Below are 19,533 nucleotides of genomic sequence, written 5' to 3'. Positions count from 1 at the left end.
TTACCGTTTTTATTATTATAGCATTGTAATATCCTTTAACTTCTAAAGGAGTGAACTTCCCTCCAACTTCACTCATCTTTTCAAAGTCGACTTAGCTTTTCTTGGGCTTTTATTCATTCTTCCATATAATTGTACTCTAAAATTAAACTTACATTCTGTTTTATTCCTGTGTCTACTAAGCATGTGGTCTCCTAAGTGAACCTTCTTTCCAGAAGAGACTATGCTGGACAGAACAATGTAAACCAGCACATTCAGAAAGATAAGTCAAAACCATGCAAGCTTGGCTATCACCCAAGAGAAGAGTAATAAAATCACTTTCTGAACCTGAAAATCCAATTCTAAGGCTTGGTGAGCCCACTGAGACACAGCTGCTCATGAGATTCTTCTATCAACAGCTTCTCCTTTGCCCTTTTTCCTTTAGTTCCTAGCATTTTGAACTATAAACTCCTCAGGGATCATGAAGTCTAAAGGAGAGCTTAATACCATGTCACCACCAGGCCAGCTCCATGAAGCACCAGTGTTAATGGATCTTATTGGAGCATGCTCTTTGGACTCGATACCCACAGTCACAGAAAGGAATCCTAATGGGCTTAATCCAAAACATTTGGCTTTGTGTGAGATACATGGGAACTGCTTTTACAGCAATTTTTCTTCTCAGTTCTACATTTCTCAGGATAATTCTAAGTATGTTTCCTTTTCTAAACACATACCACAGAGTCTATAGGGGGAAGTAAGCTGGATTGAAATCTACCCAAGAATAAAATTTCCCTCCAGACATTCTGGTTTAAGATGGTGTCTTGACCTCACTAGTTGACCTTTCATTCCCTAAAGCCCATTGAAAGGGCCAAGGAAATCTAAAACTGAAGACCCTGTAGCAGAGTTGAATACAGGAAAGGGTGCCAACACAGAGTTAAAATGAGATTTCTGAAATATGCAGCAGAATGGGATCACACTGAAATAAAAGTCCATCAATGTGGAAGAGCCAACCCCTTACACAGGCAAAGGAGGGCCCCCTAAGGAGAAATTAGCCCATTTCTCCAACCAACTCTGGTGAACAAATAGAACTTAGGAAACAAATAGAACTCCCAACTCTGGGTCCTCTAGCAGAATCTCTGTCTTTGGTTCCCCTTTCCCTTTTCTAACTGCTATTATCAATTATTCATTTATTTGCTTACTTAAAAAATACTTGTTGAGTACCTCTTCTGAGCCAGGCTTTGTTTGAGCACTGAGGGTACAGTGGTAAACAAGGCACACCAGGTTCAGGTTTTCATGGAGTAAGTATTCTAATAGGAAGACAAACAATTAAATGCCAGAAAACACCATAAAATGATAAATGCTCTGAAAAAATAAAAGAGTAAGCCTTGCCTGTTGTGGCTAAGTGGATTGAGTTTTGGCCTGAGAACCAAAGGGTCACTGGTTCAATTCCCAGATAGGGCACGTGTCTAGGGTGAAGACCAAGTTCCCACTGGGGGGGGGGCCCACAAGAGGCAACCACACATTGATGTTTCTCTCCCTCTCTTTCTCTTTTGCTTCCCCTCTCTCTAAAAATAAATAGGTAAAATCTTTTTTTAAAAAATAAAAGAGTGATTTGGTAGAGACTATTTATGAGACCATAGAACAGCTGATCAGGGAAGACCTCTCTGAGGAAGTGATCTTTAAACTGAACACTGACGAGTAAGCATTGCAGAGATCAGGGGGACAGCACTCCAAGGAGAGAAAATAGGTGGCACAAAGGCTGTCACAAACCAGTATGGTGGGTTTGCTGTCTCAGCTTAGACACTAGTTCTTCCAGGGCATCCTCTCAACACACACACATACACAGAGGCAGGCTCTATGTGTTCTCAGATCACCTTACCCTCCCTTATTGCAGTATTCGCACCCCTATCTATTACAGTTCATCAATTTGCACACTCTGGAGTAACTCTTTAATGGTAGTGATCATGTTGTAGTCTCAGCACCCAGCAATGTCTAGATACAGAAGATAACTAGTCAATATTACTTACTCGGTGAACTGATCATTACTCAAATGCAGTTCTTCTGATTCCAAGTCTAGTCCCTTTTCCACTGTAATGTATCACCTCTCCAATTAAGTGAGGACTATTATCAGAATAGAACTCTTTTTTATGTTGAATTCTTCCATCTTATAGTTTGCATCAGTTCATATCTCACTAAAAATTCATTTTTTGCTCTCCTTATTAACCTTTTACATTTGTTAGAAACAGTGAAGCAAGGGATGTTGCCCAGTCTACTTCCATTTTTAATCACCAAGAACTAAACTCCCTAGTTTTCTTAATTTTCCCTATCATCACATCTAAAAGCAGCCAGAAATATCTTTATATACTTGTTTCTACCAACTCAGTGACATATTTTCCTAATGCCTCCTCCTGTTTTCCTCTTCTTTTGATAAAGCCCAATTTATGACTATTACCATGATTACTCTGATTTTTAAATCCCCATTCACTTTCCTCACATAATCACACCTTTATCATTTTACTCTGCCTGTATGTTGACTTTATCCTTGGTACACTAATTCAAACTCATTCACTCTGCAGTCCTCGGGACCAAGTAATGTCACATTCAAACAGATCAACCAGAGTGCTTCCAGGTGTCTTTGCAATAAAAACTGCAATCAAGACACTTGATTTTACTTTCCCAGGTTCCTAAGCCCAAAACTCTCTTCTGTATATACAGAAGTCTAATGACAGAGGGAAATTTTTGCAACACCTACAGCACAGACACTCAGAAATAAGGAAAAGCTGGTATCCCTGAACCATCTCAGAGCTTGCACTGACCAGTGCTTTCTTCATTCCCACATTCCTCCATACACATTATCTCATTTGATTTTCAAAGCACCATGTGATGCACCTAAATGGTATTACTTATGACCTCCATTTAAAATGAAAAAACTGTGAAGCTTGGAGATGCTAAGAGAATGGCAAGTGATTAATGGCATTTATTCAACAAATATTAATCAGCAACTCCTATTTGTCAGACCTTAGTTTAAATGCTGGAGATAACAGCATTGAATAAGGCAAACAACACCCATTCTCATGACATGTACATCCTAGTGGAGAGAGACAGATTATTAACTAGTCAGTCAATAAGATATTTTCGCAACATTCTTCATGCTACTTTTAAATACATACACCACATATATACCTTGGTAAAGTGTCGGGTGGGGTTTGGAGGATTGGTGCTACTTGAGACTGGAGTAGGTCAAGGACAACCTCACCGAGGAAGTAAACTGAAATCTGGATGGGGAGGAGCCATCCAGAGACATGGAAACATATGGAAGAAGAGACTCTTGGGCAAGGGGAGAGAGAACAAGTGTTCTCTCTAGGAGATGGGAAAGAGCTTGGCTAGGAGATGGAAAAGAGCTTAGTGTTTGAGTGATAGCAAAAAAAGACAGGTTCGAGGCCAAATAATGTTAGTCAACATCCCTGTGATTCTCTAGATCTTTTTCCCACGGTCACAAAATGGCTGTTGTAATTCCAAACATTATGTCAATATTCATGGCAGAAAGAATGGAGGATGGGTCAGTGTGCTAGCTGCATCATCTCCTTTCAACAAGAAAAAAGACTATCTCAGCAGCCCTCTAGCAAATCTGAATTGGTATTATTTACCTGAAGTAGTTCATATACATCCCACCCATACAGCAGTAAAATAGGCTAGGAAAGCAGGGATTTGTCACAACTGTCTTGGGTTAGTCTTGTTCCTGCCCCTGGGAATAGACACCTGAAAAAAATCAAAATGCTGCTGGTAAGAAGAGGAGGAAATAACAATTAGGTAGACCATAATAGTGACTGTCCTGGTGAAGGGGAGAAGTAAAAATGAAGTCAGAGCAATTGTGAAGAAACAGATAATATTGGGTCTTGTAAACCATGGTAAAGAGTTTAGATTGTTTCTAAATGCAATGTAAAGTCATGAAATGTGTATGTGTGACTAGGTCTTATTTATATCTTTAAGAAATCACCGTTCCCCCAATGTTCATAGCAGCACAATTTACAATAGCCAAGTGCTGGAAGCAACCTAAGTGCCCATCAGTAAATGAGTGGATCAAAAAAACTATGGTACGTTTACACAATGGAATACTATGCAGCAGAAAGAAAGAAGGAGCTCCTACCCTTTGCGACAGCATGGATGGAACTGGAGAGCATCATGCTAAGTGAAATAAGCCAGGCAGTGAAAGACAAATACCATATGATCTCACCTGTAAGTGGAATATAATCAACAAAAAAAACCAAGCAAACAAAACATAACCAGAGACATTGAAATTGAGAACAAACTGATAGTAACCAGAGGGGAGATGGGAGGAGATAATGGGGAGAAAAGGGGGAAGGGTTGTCAGGAACAAGTATAAAAGACCCATGGACAAAGCCAAAGGGGGAAAGCTGGTGAGGTGGGGATGGCTGGGGTGGGGGAAAAATGAAGACAACTATACTTGAATAATAATAATAATAATAAAGAAATCACTGTTCTGCCATGTGAAAATTAAATTGTAGAGGGCAAGGACTTTAATTGGAAGGCAGTATCAGTAGAATGGGAAAGAGATGACAATACCTTTACTAGGACAGCAACAGTAAAGATGTAGAGAGGTAAATGAACTTAAGATATAATTTTGGAGTTACTGCTGGGAGGATTTGCTGGCATACAAATGAGTGTTGAGGCAAGAAAGAAAGAAGTGAAAAGCTATGGTTTAAACCTCAAAGATGCATTATAATAGTATTTACAAAGAAAAGACTCTGTAAAACAGGCTCAGAGAGAAAAGAAAGCATGATGGCTGTTCTTCAGCCATATTAAGCTTGTGATGTTTATTAAACACCAAGTAGCAATCTCAGGCCACACTATAGTAGATGCTGTTGTGTTTTGCCCATTTTCTGCTCAAGATTAAGGTAGTAATTCACTCAACTACCAGGAGTAATAGCTGCTGGTGGCTCATAGCTGACTTCCTCCCCAGAGATTGCCCTTGGCCCGAAGAAACTGCCCTGTCCAAAGTTATACCCTCTCCTTGAAGGTGGCCTCCAACCATTGATTGGCTGATGCAGGGGTGCAATGGCCTGACACCCTTGCTTTAATCTGTAGCTCATTTAAAGGGCCATCCCACACTTGAGTGCCTGCGCAGTTAGCCGAGGCTGCTCCTGTGACTGTCTTGTCGCTCATCTTCTCCTTCTGCACAAACCTGCTTCTTTTACTTCTTCACAAGTGTTGTTCCCAAGACCACACCCCAGAGAACTTCATACATATAAATCTCTGTCTTAGATTTTATCTCAGGAAATCTGGCCTAAGATGCTTGGTTCCAGGAGCAACTGAGAAGCAAAACCTAAAATGGGATTTTGAAGCTTATCTACCTGCTAGCTGGCTGGGAATAAAGACTCCATCATTGGTGGTAGCCCCTGGCATTTGCTAGGAGTGCATTTGTTAAAATCTTCACTGGTAGTTAATCAGGGTGGGATGCTGGCATAAGGGAATATACTAACAGGTATATTATCTCAGGCATTTGAGAAGTAATTATAGAGCAATGGAATTGGATGGATATTGCTGAGTCTTATCAGTGTATTAAAGGAAGACAATGAAAAGCTGAGGGTGAGTAATCACTAATTCAAGGTGAATTATGAAAAGCAAAGGTCCTAGTTGATAACATATAAAAACAATTTTATCTCCTACAGTCAAAAGATAGAAAAAAGCTAAGAATTAGTGTTGGGACCTAATTACAAGGAGAGCAGGGCTCAACAAAGGGCTGAATTCTCAACCATTGCAAGCCTGTGTGCCAAGGTCAGAGATCTGGCTAGGTAGATTCCTAAGAAATAGGATGTAGACATGCAGGCTGATGCACTGTAAGACTTTAAAACCGCAGATACCCCTATGGAAGTGTCCCCTTCCCTTGTGTTGAAGGCTAGAACTACCCCCACCTTGCTTGCAATTAATCCCAGGGCCCCCACCTCATGATCTGCCTGCAGCACTTCCCTTCCTAATCAGTAACTAACACCAGTAACTATGGTCCTTCTCCACCCCTACCACCACTAAGACCCTATCTTTCACCATTACCTTTCACTGGAACCATTCAACCAACCTCCACACTTACCCCTTCTTCAGGCTTACCCTCCTCAGATCTGCTCTCAACAAGGCTTCTCAGGTGACTGGCCCCTGCCTTCCTCTCCAACCTCATCCTCAACAATCTAGACATTAAACTGCTTGTGGCTCCACTCTGCAAAAATGCTGTTTCTCCCAAAATTCTACAGCAAGTCTCTTTATCAGTTTGTTTAAGTTTGTGTTATAAAAAGAATTTAAGGTGGCTACAATTTTCTTCACACATAAGCAGAAAAACAATCATGGGTGATGAGGGCAGCACTGGTAAGAAAGAAAGAAGGTGGAAGAAGCATGCTAGTAAAAGTGAGAATAGTTAAAAATAGTCCCTGCCCTGAGAAGCTTGTAGGCTTTTCAAACACTGTTCTTTGGCTAGGAATTCATAATCTCGTACAGTTAAGCATTAATTCTAGTTAACAGCTAAGCAGAATTGTGAAGTAAATACACCTTTGAATGCCCTTCCACCTTTTAGCACTTCCTCACAACCGTCAGTTCAGCTTGAACTTTCTAAGACTCTCTCCACAGAACATTACTGTTTCATGAGCTATTAGGAGGTACCTGAGAAAAGGATTCTGAGTTGGAGTGTAGCAAATACTGTCCACAGCCACATTCCTAGAAAGACACATTAACCTATTAAGAGCTCTAAAGTGATTACATTATTGTCAACTATGCAAAATATAGTTGAATATATGTAGCAATGAGTCCCCAAAATTCTTTGACTCAGCAATTGCAAGAACTTTGACCTAAATAATCATGGAAATGTGCATAGATTTTGCTACAAGGATGTTTATACCCCTGTGTTGTATATTTAATAGATTAAGCAAAGACTCACATAAAGCCCAAGAGAGTAAGGGCTGGTTATATAGAGTATGGCATATCCATGTAATAAATATCATGCAGACAAAAGCAATAATATAGAAAATTTAGTGGCATGGGAACTGTTACTAAAATATTAAGAAGAAAAAGCTTATACCTGAATATGAAAAGATAACTCCCCTTTTAAAATTAAATATTATCCAAGAAGGAAAATACCAGGAGGACTTCTAACTGCAGATTCAACCCCAAAAACCTGAGTACAGGCAGATAAACTAGGAAAGGATTCTTTCCTGAAGAGAGTAGTTACTACACAGCTGAGCCCTGACATAACACCAATCTTCATCATTTCAGAAGAATATAGAAATATGTGTTTGTGATAAATCACCCAAATTGTATATGTTGGCACTCTAATTGAACAAAAATGTAAATATTTCACAAACAAATAAACACATCTACAAACTCCCGTTAACAGTTCTAATTTACTCAGGATGTCTACAGTGGTTATTTCTGGATGTCAGGATTTCAGATGATTTTTATGTCTTGCATTTTGTTTTTTATGCCTTTTCTATATTTTCTACAATAAAAATCATTTTAATAAAAAATACATTTTTTAAATTTTGAAAGTTCAATTGTTATCATTGTTACTGAAAAAAGAATTAGAAAAAAGTTAGAATTTAAGAATTTAAGTTAGAAAGAAAGACAAAGTATAAATCAACCCTCCTACTGGCAACATGAAACAAAATATTTACATAGTGTTAGAAAATTAGTGTATTTTCTTTCTGGCATAGGTGCTAGATTATCTAGGACAAAAAAATCTGTGATATTTTTACAGTCTTTACTTTTATTCAAAACATTGGCAATATTACAAATATAAACAAACTGAGGTTATAGAAATTGTGTTATAGTAGTTCTTCTGTAAAAAATATAAAAAATAGATCCATTAAAAATAGATCTATTTTTCCAAAATACTGTTTCCCAAACTAAGTTCCTTGGACATTCCATGGTCAAATCAATTTGAAAAGCATTGCTTCACTGAAGAATCCAATGCTTGTGAATGACACATGGACATGGACAAAAGCATGGGGTCAGACTATGGGAGCAGGATATGGACAGAGTGGAGGAGGGCAAAGGGGGAAAATTGGGACAACTGTAATAGAACAACAATAAAATATTTAAACTTCTGGAAATAAATAAATAAATAGAGGGAAAAGGGTTCAGTGCTTACTGAAAGACAAGGTTGTGAACTGTCCTGCATTTTAAACACAAACACACACACACACACACACACACACACACAAAACACAAGTGGCTTTGTTTAGCCAGATAGTCTCCATTTCTCCACTCAATTTTTGTTTAGCCTTACTCTAATTTGTCCACCCCCTTATTTTAGGACACAGATCAGGAAATATAGAATGATTTGAGGATAGACAAAAATCCCTTAGAAACACATTCTGTACAAATGACCATTTGTAGTAAATTTCAAAATTACATAGTCAACCTTTTTTTAAAGAGGAAGACTGGTTTCTGGTATTTAGAAATCCAAAGGACCAAGAACTGGCTCTCACCACTCAGGAGATTAACCCAGCCATTCACAGTAAGGTTCACCTCAAAAATCCCCACATTAAGAGGTCCCTTCAGGGCAGATTTTGGAGTCTAATAACAAAGTGATACTGAACTAAAAATCAGCTGGGGTCAGCCATGGGCAAGAGTGAAAGACTGAAAATGCTTTCCTTTTGAACAATTTTACTCAGACCTCAGTTGACAGGACTTCTACTCAGTGTGATGGTAGAAATAAGCTCATCATTTTGTTTTTAAACAACTGTTGAAGTTCCAAGTCAGTCTCAGGCACTTTAGTTCAACTTCAAAACCAGGTCCCTTGAGTCAATTGTTTTGAAACAGATTCAATCCTCCAGAAGCAGCTGATATTTGACTATGATTCTCTTCACCAACCACAGCTACAACAAGAGCACCTAGGGCAATTCGAGAGTAACATGTCTTCATTTCCTCTTTCCCCTCCCCTTCCCTTATCCCTCTGCCCTCTTCTTTTTCCTACTCCTACCCTCCTTCCTCCCTCTCCTCCCCACTCTCTGTATCATGCTGGTTTCCATCATCACTTGAGACTGGGAGGCAGGGGAAGGGCAGTGGAGGGGGAGGGGGGTGTGGCGGACAAGGCAAACTAACCTGTTTGTGAGGTTTGTGCATGTGTGTGTCAATTTGCATGATAGAATCTTAACATTGATTGCTATTTATTTTTAAATGTCTTGTTTGTCTGCAAAGGAAAATACATCCTGTTGATACCTGACAGCTTCCTTCCAACAGCCCCCAGCAGCAAGGATCCACTCTCAGTTAAGCTCAGCTGCTACTCCTCTCCTGCTGAAAATGATCTTCAACACAGCAGAATTTTTTTTTGGTTCTTTGGGACTTTATGTTTGTTTTTTTCCATTTTGTACTTTTCCAGGAGATATGATATCTCCAACTGATTCAGCATTGCCTTGCAAAAAGTTCAGGAAATGGCCTCTGTGGAAGTCTGCCTCTTTGTTTTTGTTTGTTTGTTCACTAATATAAAGAAAACAAACTTCAATAACCACTTGTTCCAGAAAGAGCACAACTACTGAAATACACCAAAAATCTGAAAGACATTAAGAATTTTTCAGGGCCAAGTAAAACTACCTTTTTCAAGGACCCCTGTATATTCAGAACAGAAGATAGGAAGCCTACAGTCTTTGTCCGATAATAAGCTTAAGTAAAAGCAATTTTCTAACCCAGAGCTCTCTTTTTGTAGTTACCTCAGAAAAAGCCTATGGTGGGATTTTTTTCTTTGAATCATGTTGCCCTTCACATTCAGTTGATAAAAAGCCTTCTTTTGTGAGAGCCATTTGATGTTCAAAGGACTCTTCAGAATGCATGTGAACAGCCCTCAAGGATTCTTGGAGCACCAATCTAAATGTCAGTCTTAATAACAGGGAAATTTCATTAGCTGTAAACAAACTCCAATGCCAAACTTCAAGTAGTAAGAAATATCCTTGTCAGTGGCCTCTGAAGTCAAGGACAACTTAAAGTCTGAGGGTTCACTCACTTCCATTCCTCACCACTTATATGTCAGAAACAGCTACTGCTGGACAAAAAATACCGGCAGCTGTCACAGCTAAACTCAACTCGCTGCTGCTGTAGTCTGGTCATAACACAAAAATATCTATGGTCCCCATCTTTCAAAAAATTCCTACAGGTAAGTCACTGTTCCCAGTTTCCCAAATGCATCTGAAGTGCTGTGAACACATAAGTGAAGACATCATTAAGGCTTGAATCTTTATCTCCATTTGCAACTTTAAATTATTTCCAGAAAAGAAACAGACCTTAAAGCCCCAGGAAAAGTAGATAGGAACTGAGTCAAAGAAAACAGACCAATTGGTGTAATTTTTAATTTTTCATCATTACACATGGCCTTTGGCTTGGGTTTTATTTGGGGTTTTTCTTTTCTTTTACCTTTTCAGGAAGATTCCAAATCCTCTATTAACTACAACATTATCCTGCAAAAATTCAGAAAGTAAACTGTGGAGAACTCTGTTCCTTGTTTGTTTGTTTGTTTGTTTGCTAGTTCTAAAGAAAACACATTTTTGGTAAATAACTACTTGTCCCTGACACATCACAGATACTAGAATACAATGAAAATTAAAGTTTTATAATTAACTCTCACCAGATTACCATTTGATTTTCCTATTCTGACTTACATTAGGGTCTTGCTAACCATAACAGAACTAACCAAAAGTACTGGGAATTTACTGAATGCATCTGTTTCTTAAAATTCCTTTTAATCTGTATTGATTCATCCTCAACTGGGGGTGAGAAAGTACAATGACAGTTATGTTTAGTTTCACCTAAACATAAGTAGTACAATAGATGAACTAAGACTAGCTCTATATGTCCATCACTCCCAAACTGCCTTCCAACCCACACCTCTCCTGGGTCACAGACCCATACAGCCGACTCAACTTGAGTATCTTACAAGCAACACAAACTAAGCTTCTCCAAAACTTAATTTGTCCTTTTGGCCAACCTTCTATTCTTCCTCTGTTCTTGGTGGCAGTAAAAGACATCAATATCCTCCCAGGACCAAAAACTCACCCAAAACTCTGTTCTTCCCTCAACCTCACCCCTCACATCCAGGTCCATGGACCAATATGTCCTTAGCACTCCCTCTGCTGGAATGAACTCGGGCAGGTTCTTTCTGACTCTAGGCCCTGACTTCCATTTTCTTTAAACACTTTCTTTAGAAAATATATCACTGTAAATCCTTTCTCTCCCCATTGAGATGTATATAATGCTTTTTTAAAGACTATTAACAGTTTTACATGCCAAGACTGTGTTCCTGCAGGACCTGGGAACCACCTCTTTGAAAGGCAATCATCGAACATGATCCAAGATGGTAGAAGAATTGGTGGCAGCTAAACTCACCTCCTCCCAGGACCAAACTGGAATTACAGCTAAATTATACAACAATCACCCTGAATAACCAACTGTGGACTACCTGAAGAAAAGTCTTTTTTAATAATTATGTTATTGTTGTTCAATTATACATGTCTGCATTTTCCCCCCACCACTACACTCCCCAGCCAAACTCACCTCCCTCCCTTGCTTCCACCTTCCCCCTGGGTTTTGTCTATGTGTCCTTTATAGTAGTTCCTAAAAACCCTTCCTCTCATTATCCCCTCCCACCTCCCCTCTGGTTACTGTCAACTTGTTCTTAATTTCTATGTCTCTGCTTATATTTTGCTTGCTTTTTTTATTTGTTGATTATGTTCCAGTTAAAGGTGAGATCATATGGTATTAGTCCCTCACCTCCTGGCTTATTTCACTTAGCATAATACTCTCCAGTTCCATCCATGCTGTTGCAAAGGGTAGGAGCTCCTTCTTTCTCTCTGCTGCATAGTATTCCATTGTATAAATGTACCATAATTTTTTGATCCACTCATTTACTGGTGGGCACTTAGGTTGCTTCCAGCACTTGGCTATTGTAAATTGTCCTGCTATGAACATTGGGATGCATAGGTTCTTTTGGATTGGTGTTTCAGTGTTCTTGGGATATAATCCCAGCAGTGGAATTACTGGGTCAAAAGGCAGTTCCACTTTTAGTTTTCTGAGGAAATTCCATAGTTTTTCCACAGTCGCTATACCAGTCTACATTCCAACCTATGGTACCCTAGGGTTCCCTTTTCTCCACATCCTCTCCAACACTTGTTTGTTGATTTGTTTATGATAGCCAGTCTGACTGGTGTGAAGTGGTATCTCATTGTGGTTTTAATTTGCATCTCTCTGATGGCTGCTGATGCTGAGCATCTTTTCACATGTCTCTAGGCCCTCTATATCTCCTCCTTGGAGAAGTGTCTGTTCAGGTCTTTTTCCCATTTTTTAATTGGTTTTTTTTTTTGTCTTCCTGGAGTGGAGTCATGTCAGTTCTTTACATATTTTGGAGACCAAATCCTAGTCCAAGCTATAATTGGTAAATATGTTTTCCCATATAGTTGGTTCTTTTTTCATTTTAATGCTGTTTTCTTTGTCCATGTAGAAGCTTTTTATTGATGAGGTCCCATTTGTTTATTCTTTCCTTTATGTCCCTTGCTTTAGGGGACATTTCAGTGAGATGTTGCTGTGTGGAATGTCTGAGATTTTCCCGTCGATGTTGTCCTCTAGGACTTTTATGATGTCAGAACTTATATTTAAGTGTTTTATCCACTTTGAATTTATTTTAGTGTATGGTGTAAGTTGGTGATCAACTAGCTGTCCAGATCTCCCAACACCATTTGTTGAAGAGGCTATTTTTACTCCATTTTATGCTTCTTCCCCCTTTGTTGAATATTAATTGACCATAGAGACTTCAGTTTATTTCTGGGCTCTCTGTTCTGTTTCATTTTTCTATGTGTCTGTTCTTATGCCAGTACCAGGCTGTTTTGATTACAGTGGCTTTGTAATACAATGTGATGTCAGGTACTGTGATCCCTCCTATTTGTTCTTCTTTCTCAAAATTGCTGCAGTTAGTTGGGGTCATTTATAGTTCCACATAAATTTTTGAAATGTCTGTTCTATATCTGTGAAATATGTCATTGCACTTTAATAGTGATTGCATTGAATCTATAAATTGTTTTGAGTAATGTGGACATTTTGGTGATGTTAACTCTTCCAATCCATGAGCATGGTATATGCTTCCATTTGTTTGTGTCTTCCTTAATTTCTTTCTTCAATGTTGTGTATTTTTCTGAGTACAGGTCTTTTACCTCCTTGGTTAGGTTTATTCCTAGGTATTTTATTTTTCTTTTTGCTATATCAAATGTGTTTTATTACTGATTTCTCTTTCTGATATTTCATTGTTGGTGTACAAAAATGCCTTAGATTTCTGGATATTGCCTTTGTATCTTGCTGTTTTGCCAAATTAACTTATTAGGTTGAATAGTTTTTTTGTGGGGTCTATAGGATTTTGTATGTACACTATCATATCATCTGCAAACAATGACAGTTTTGCTTCATCCTTTCCAATTTGGATGTCTTTTATTTCTTTTTCCTATCTGATTGCTATGGCTAGGACTTCCAATACTATGTTGAATAGGAGTGGTGAAAGCAGGCATTTTTGTCTTGTTCCTGATCTTAGTGGGAAGCTCTAAGTTTTGACCATTAAGTATGATGTTGGCTGTAGGTCACTCATATATGGCCTTTATTATGTTGAGGAATGCTTCCTCTATTCCCACTTTGCTAAGTGTTTTTATCATAAATGGGTGCTGTACCTTATCAAATGCTTTTTCCTCATCTATGGATATGATCATGTGATTTTTGTGTTTTGTTTTGTTTATGTGATATATTATGTTTATTGATTTGGGAATGTTGTATCATCTTTGCATCTCTAGGATGAATCCCACTTGATCATGGTATATGATCTTTTTAATGTATTGCTGGATGCAGTTTGCCAATATTTTGTTGAGGATTTTAGTGTCTATGTTCATCAGTGATATTGGCCTGTAATTTTCTTTCTTTGTTCTGTCTTTATCTGGCTTTGGGATTAGGATGATGCTGGCTTCATAAAAGAATTTGGGAGTTTTCTATCTTCTTGAATTTTTTTGAATAATCTGTGAAGGATAGGAGCTACCTCTTCCTTAAATGCTTTGTAAAATTCTCCTGTGAAACCATCTGGTACAGGGCTTTTGTGTATTGGAAGCTTTTTGATTACTGCTTCAATTTCATCAGCTGTTATTGGTCTGTTCAGACTTTCTGCTTCTTCTTCATTCAGTTTTGGAAGATTATATTTTTCTAGAAATTTGTCCATTTCACCTAGGTTTTCAAATTTCTTGGCATATAGTTCTTTATAGTAATTTCTTACAATTCTTTGTATTTCTGTGGTATCCGTTGTAATCTCTCCTCTTTCATTTCTGATTATGCTTATTTGGGCCCTCTCTTTTTTTCTTGATAAGTCTGCTTAAAGGCTTGTTGATCTTGTTTATCTTTTCAAAGAACTGTGCTCCTGGATTTACTGATCCTTTGGATTGTACTTTTAGTCTCTATGTCATTTAATTCTGCTCTGATCTTGGTCATTTCCTTCCTTTTATTTGCTCTGAGCTGTCTTTGTTTTTGTTCCTTGAGTACTTGTAGGCCTAGGGTTAGGTTGTTTATTTGAAATGTTTCTATCTTTTTTAGATAGGCCTGTATTACTATGAACTTCCCTCTCAGGACAGCCTTCATGTGTCCCATAAGTTTTGAATTGTTGTGAGTTCATTTTCATTTGTTTCCAGAAACTTTTTTATTTCTTCCTTGATCTCATTTTTGACTCATTCATTGTTTAATAGCATGCTATTAAATCTCCATGAGTTTGAGTGTTTTCTGGTTTTTGCCTTGAGGTTGGTTTCTAGTTTCAGTCCCTTGTGGTCTCAGAAAATGCTTGGTATGATTTCAATTTTCTTGAATTTGTTGAGGCTTGTTTTGTGTCCTATCATGTGGTTTATCTTTGAAAATGTTCCATGTGCATTTGAAAAGAATGTGTATTTAGCTTTCTTGGGATGAAAGACTCTATATATATATATCAGTTAAATCCATTTGATCTAGAGCATTGTTCAATGCCACAGTATTTATTTGATATTTTGTTTGGAGTATCTATCCATCTTTGACAGTGGGGTGTTAAAATCCTCTATTATTGTGTTGCTGTCAATATCTTTCTTGAAGTGCTGCAATATTTTCTTTATGTATTTGGGTGCTCCTATGTTGGGTGCATATATATTTACAATGTTTATGTCTTCTTGATGAATTCTTCCCTTGAGTATTATGAAGCGACATTCTGGGTCTCTTTTTATGGCTCTTTATGGATCTTGAAGTCTATTTTGTCTGATATGAGTATTGCTACTCTGGCTTTCCTGTCCATTTGCTTGGAATATTTGTTTCCAGCCCTTCACTTTCAGTCTGTGTAGGTCTTTTGTTCTGAGGTAGGTCTCTTGTAGGCAGTATATGTGTGGGTCATGCTTTCTTATCCATTCTGCTATTCTATGTCTTTTGATTGGGGCACTTACTCCATTTACATGTAAGGTTATTATTGATAGATACTTATTCATTGCCATTTTTTCGTACCTGTGTCCCTCTCTCTCTCACTGTTTTTCTTCCTTTTCTTAAAGCAGTCCCTTTAGCATCTCCTGCAGAGCTGGTTTGGTGGAGGTGTATTCTTTGAGCCTACTTTTGCCCAGGAAGCTCTTTATTTGGCCATCCATTTTAATTGAGAGCCTTACAGGGTAGAGTAGTCTTGGTTGCAGGCCCTTGGTTCTTATTACTGGGAATATTTCTTGCCATTACCTTCTGGCTTGGAGCATTTCCATTGAGCAGTCAGCTGCTAGTCTTATTGGGAATCCGTTGTATGTTACTTCCTGTTTTTCCCTTGCTGCCTTTAAGATTCTCTCTTTGTCTTGGCATTTTGCCATTTTAATGATGATGTGTCTTGAAGCAGGCCTCTTTGGGTTCCTCTCTATTGGGACTCTGTGATTTCTGGATTTCTGTGAGTTTTTCTCTCACCAAACTAGGGAAGTTTTCCATCATTACTTTTTGAAACAGGTTTTCTATCCCTTGCTCTTCTTCTCCTTCTGGTGTCCCTACTATACAGGTATTACTATGTTCCATGTTGTCCTGCATTTCTCTTAACCCCTCTCCCATCTTTCTGAGCCTCTTTTCCTTTTCTTGCTCTTTCTGGGTGCTTTTTCCTTACTTGTCCTCCAGCTCACTGATTCAATCCTCTGCTTCATCAATCCTGCTTTTGATTCCTTCTACTGTGTTCTTCAATTCAGAAAGTGTATTCATCATTTCCTCTTGGCCCTTGTTGATAGTTTCTATTTCTTTTTCCATGTTGATATAGTTTTGAGTGAGTTTATTGTAGTTTCCCTGTAGTTTTTGGTAATTCACTGTGAGCTCATTGATCTTCCTGATAACCATTGCTTTGAACTCAATATCTGATAGTTGAGTTGCCTCTATTTCATTTAGCATTCTTTCTGAGGCTTCCTACTTTCTTTTCATTTGGGAATTGTTTCTTTGTCTTCCCATTGTTTGTTTGTGTTCATTTGGAGGGGGAAGGCAAAATGGTTTAAGATAGTGGGAGTGTATTCTGTTAAAGCACCAACCCAGAGAGAAGAGATAGGAGAGCCTTTGGATATGTATAGTGTTAACCATGATATTTCACCCACCTAGCCACTTTTCAGAAAAGGGTGGAAAAAAAGATAAGACTCTCGTTAGGTGGGGAAGGATTGTGAGTTGGATCTAGAAAGCAGTGAGCTTGTGGGTGGTCAGACTATGAGGTAAAGTGAGAGTAAAGGATAAAAATAGGTGTAGTGTGTGAGCAAATAGAGTTAACCACAATAGTTTTGAAGTTCTGGAAACAACGAAGTGAGATAAAATTGAGAGGAGTGCTGTGTAGTTTTTACAACTGTATGGAACCACAATTATTTACAATAGTAACAAAGCAATAATCATATGATAGAATCTATGTGATCTGAACAACAAGAATAGAAAGTATAGGACCTAGAGTAGTGTGCTATTGGAACACAAGTGAAGCAAAAGATGGAAAATTAAAAATATACTATGGAAAAGAGAACCAGGGAAACCAGTTAAACTATACAATTTAACAAACCAAGCAAAGAAGACTAAACAGAAAGAGAGATAAAAAATACTAGTAAAATAAAAGATATAAAAATAGTCACAAATACTAATAGTACAAATATACAATAACTTGTAAATTCTCTTAATTAGCAAAGTGAAATTTGTCTGTCTCAGTTGTTGGGATGACCTTTCTTTGGGTCTAATTCTGGTCGTTTCACAGCTCCAGGTTTTATCGTCTCTCTTGTGGAAATAAAAAAATAGAAAGAAGGAAGAAGGAATTAGGAATTTAAAAAAGACAGAAAGGAAGGAAAGAAGAAGGAATAAAAAAGGAAAGAAGGAAAGAAAGGAAAAGGAATTTTTATTTAAAAAAGGAAGCCTCCTGCTGGCTTTAAATAAGCCAAACCAGTTCTGCTGATCTTCCTGGCTGCAGCAGGCTGAAGAGGGATTGGTGGGGTTGGGCAAGAGGTGCCTCTGGGTGACAGGGTCAGGCACACTCTGCCCTCGGGGCTGCGGGCTGGAGCACTTGGCCTCACCACTGGAGTGTGGCTGGCAGCTGCTGAACTGCAGATTTGGGTGCACACTGTCCCTGGGGCTTCAGGTGTGAGCACGCAGCCTCTGCTGCTGTGGCAGCAGCGGGAGCGTGGTGGCAGGCAGCCAGGTCAGTGGCACACCTCTGGGGTCTTGGGCTTGGTTGGGCGACCTCCACTGCTGGGGCTGGTGCCAGGGCTAGGGCACACACTCACAGTCCTGGCAGAAGAAGTGGGCCCACAGCTGAGGGTGCAGAGGCTGCTCAGGCACAGTGGGGGAGACATGGGTGGCTACCCCTGGAGAGTTCCCCTACAAGCCACTGAGTGCCTCTTTTTTTCTTTTTCTTTTTGAAAAACTCCTCCTGCTCAAGCCTGCCACTCCAAACAAGCGCCAGGCCTCTCACACAGCCCAACTCTCCAACCAGACTCGGACTATCTGGGTCAGGATCCATCATGGCCCAACTCTTCCCAGCTGGCGTCCACAGTCTCAGCTGGTACACATAGCCCCTGTGTGTTTGCCACTTCGTCCTTATTCCCCCTGCCATGACTTCAAGCATCCAGGCCTATTCTGGTGCTGTATAAACCTTGTTTGGCAGGGGAAGAAGCTGTTGGCCTGGCTCTCTCCCAAGAATCCTGCAACAGACCCAGCGGGTGCTGGCCAGGGGCTGCAGCCACCCCGGTCCCCGCACTTGTCCCAGGGACCTTATTGTCCCAAAGCACTCTCCTTACCATCTGAATTTTCAATGTCCTCTATAGTTTTGGCCTCCAATCTTCATATATGCCAGGATACTGTTGGCTGTTCACTCCATTCCTCAGAAAATTTGCTAGGTGTTTCACCCATTTGCAGGGCAAAGTGGACTCTGCTCCCACCTATCTCACGGCCATCTACCTCCTTTTCTGAGGAGAAGTCTTATAGCCAAGGATGTACAGAAAATGTTACATCAAGACTCATAGGGACTTCCGGCAAGATGGAGGAATAGGTGGATACACCGTGCCTCCTCGCACAACCAAGATTAGAAAACCAATAATTTACAACAATAATTTACTATCAGAATAACACGCAGATCCCGCAGAGGATTTATCTGAATGGAAGTCAGGCAGCCAAGAAGTTGAAGTAGACGCGTTCATCCGGACTGGTAGGAGAAGACCAGCTGGCGGGCGTGGGGCTGGCTCGGGTCGGCGGCGTGCAGAGGTCGGGGGAAGGTTTGGCGCGAAATCGGCGCAAAAGCCATCCGGGGGCACAAGAAGGCAGCGGTGATCCCTGAGTACGCAAGCTGCGGCTGGCAGACCCAAAGGGGTAGCGATTGTGGACCAGGGCAGAACTCGCGGCCCAGAAGCCCAGACAAGGGTCTGAGTCCAGGGGAACGGAACTACCGCCATTGTTTTCTCCCACCCCCACTCCCGCGCCCGCCCCGCCCCCACATATAACGTCACAATCTAGCGACTGGGGTGCCCAGCCCCAGTGAGCACCTAAGGCTCCGCCCCCCACCGTAACAAGAGCAACCAGACCGGAAAAAAAAACAAGGAGAGACAGGGGGGAAAAAAAAAGCAAAAAAAAAAAAAAACTATGTTTTCAACAGAGCAGATCAGTCCCCCAGGACTCATCCTTTTGAGCGACCAAGAACTAGCCAATCTATCAGATGCGCAGTTCAAAACACTGGTGATCAGAAAGCTCACGGAACTGGTTGATTTTGGATGAAATTTAGATGAAAGAATGCAGATTACCATAAAACAGATGCAGGAAGACACGCGGAGGAGAGCCAATAGTGAAAGGAAGGAATATGAGTCTCAAAACAATACAGTGAACCAGAAGAAAGACAGAATCAACCAAGCAGGAAAGCATGATGAAATAAGAATTCAAAAAATTGAGGAAACGATTAAGAGCATCCAAGACACCTTTAAATGTTCCGATATCCGAATTATAGGGGTACCAGAATCGGAAGGGGAAAAGCAACAGATTGAGCATGTATTTGAACAAATAATAAAGGAGAACTTCCCC

This window comes from Phyllostomus discolor, chromosome 1 (assembly GCF_004126475.2).
Source record: "Phyllostomus discolor isolate MPI-MPIP mPhyDis1 chromosome 1, mPhyDis1.pri.v3, whole genome shotgun sequence".
NCBI classification, from domain to species: Eukaryota; Metazoa; Chordata; class Mammalia; order Chiroptera; family Phyllostomidae; genus Phyllostomus; species Phyllostomus discolor.
Note: the sequence above shows the minus strand (reverse complement) of the source record.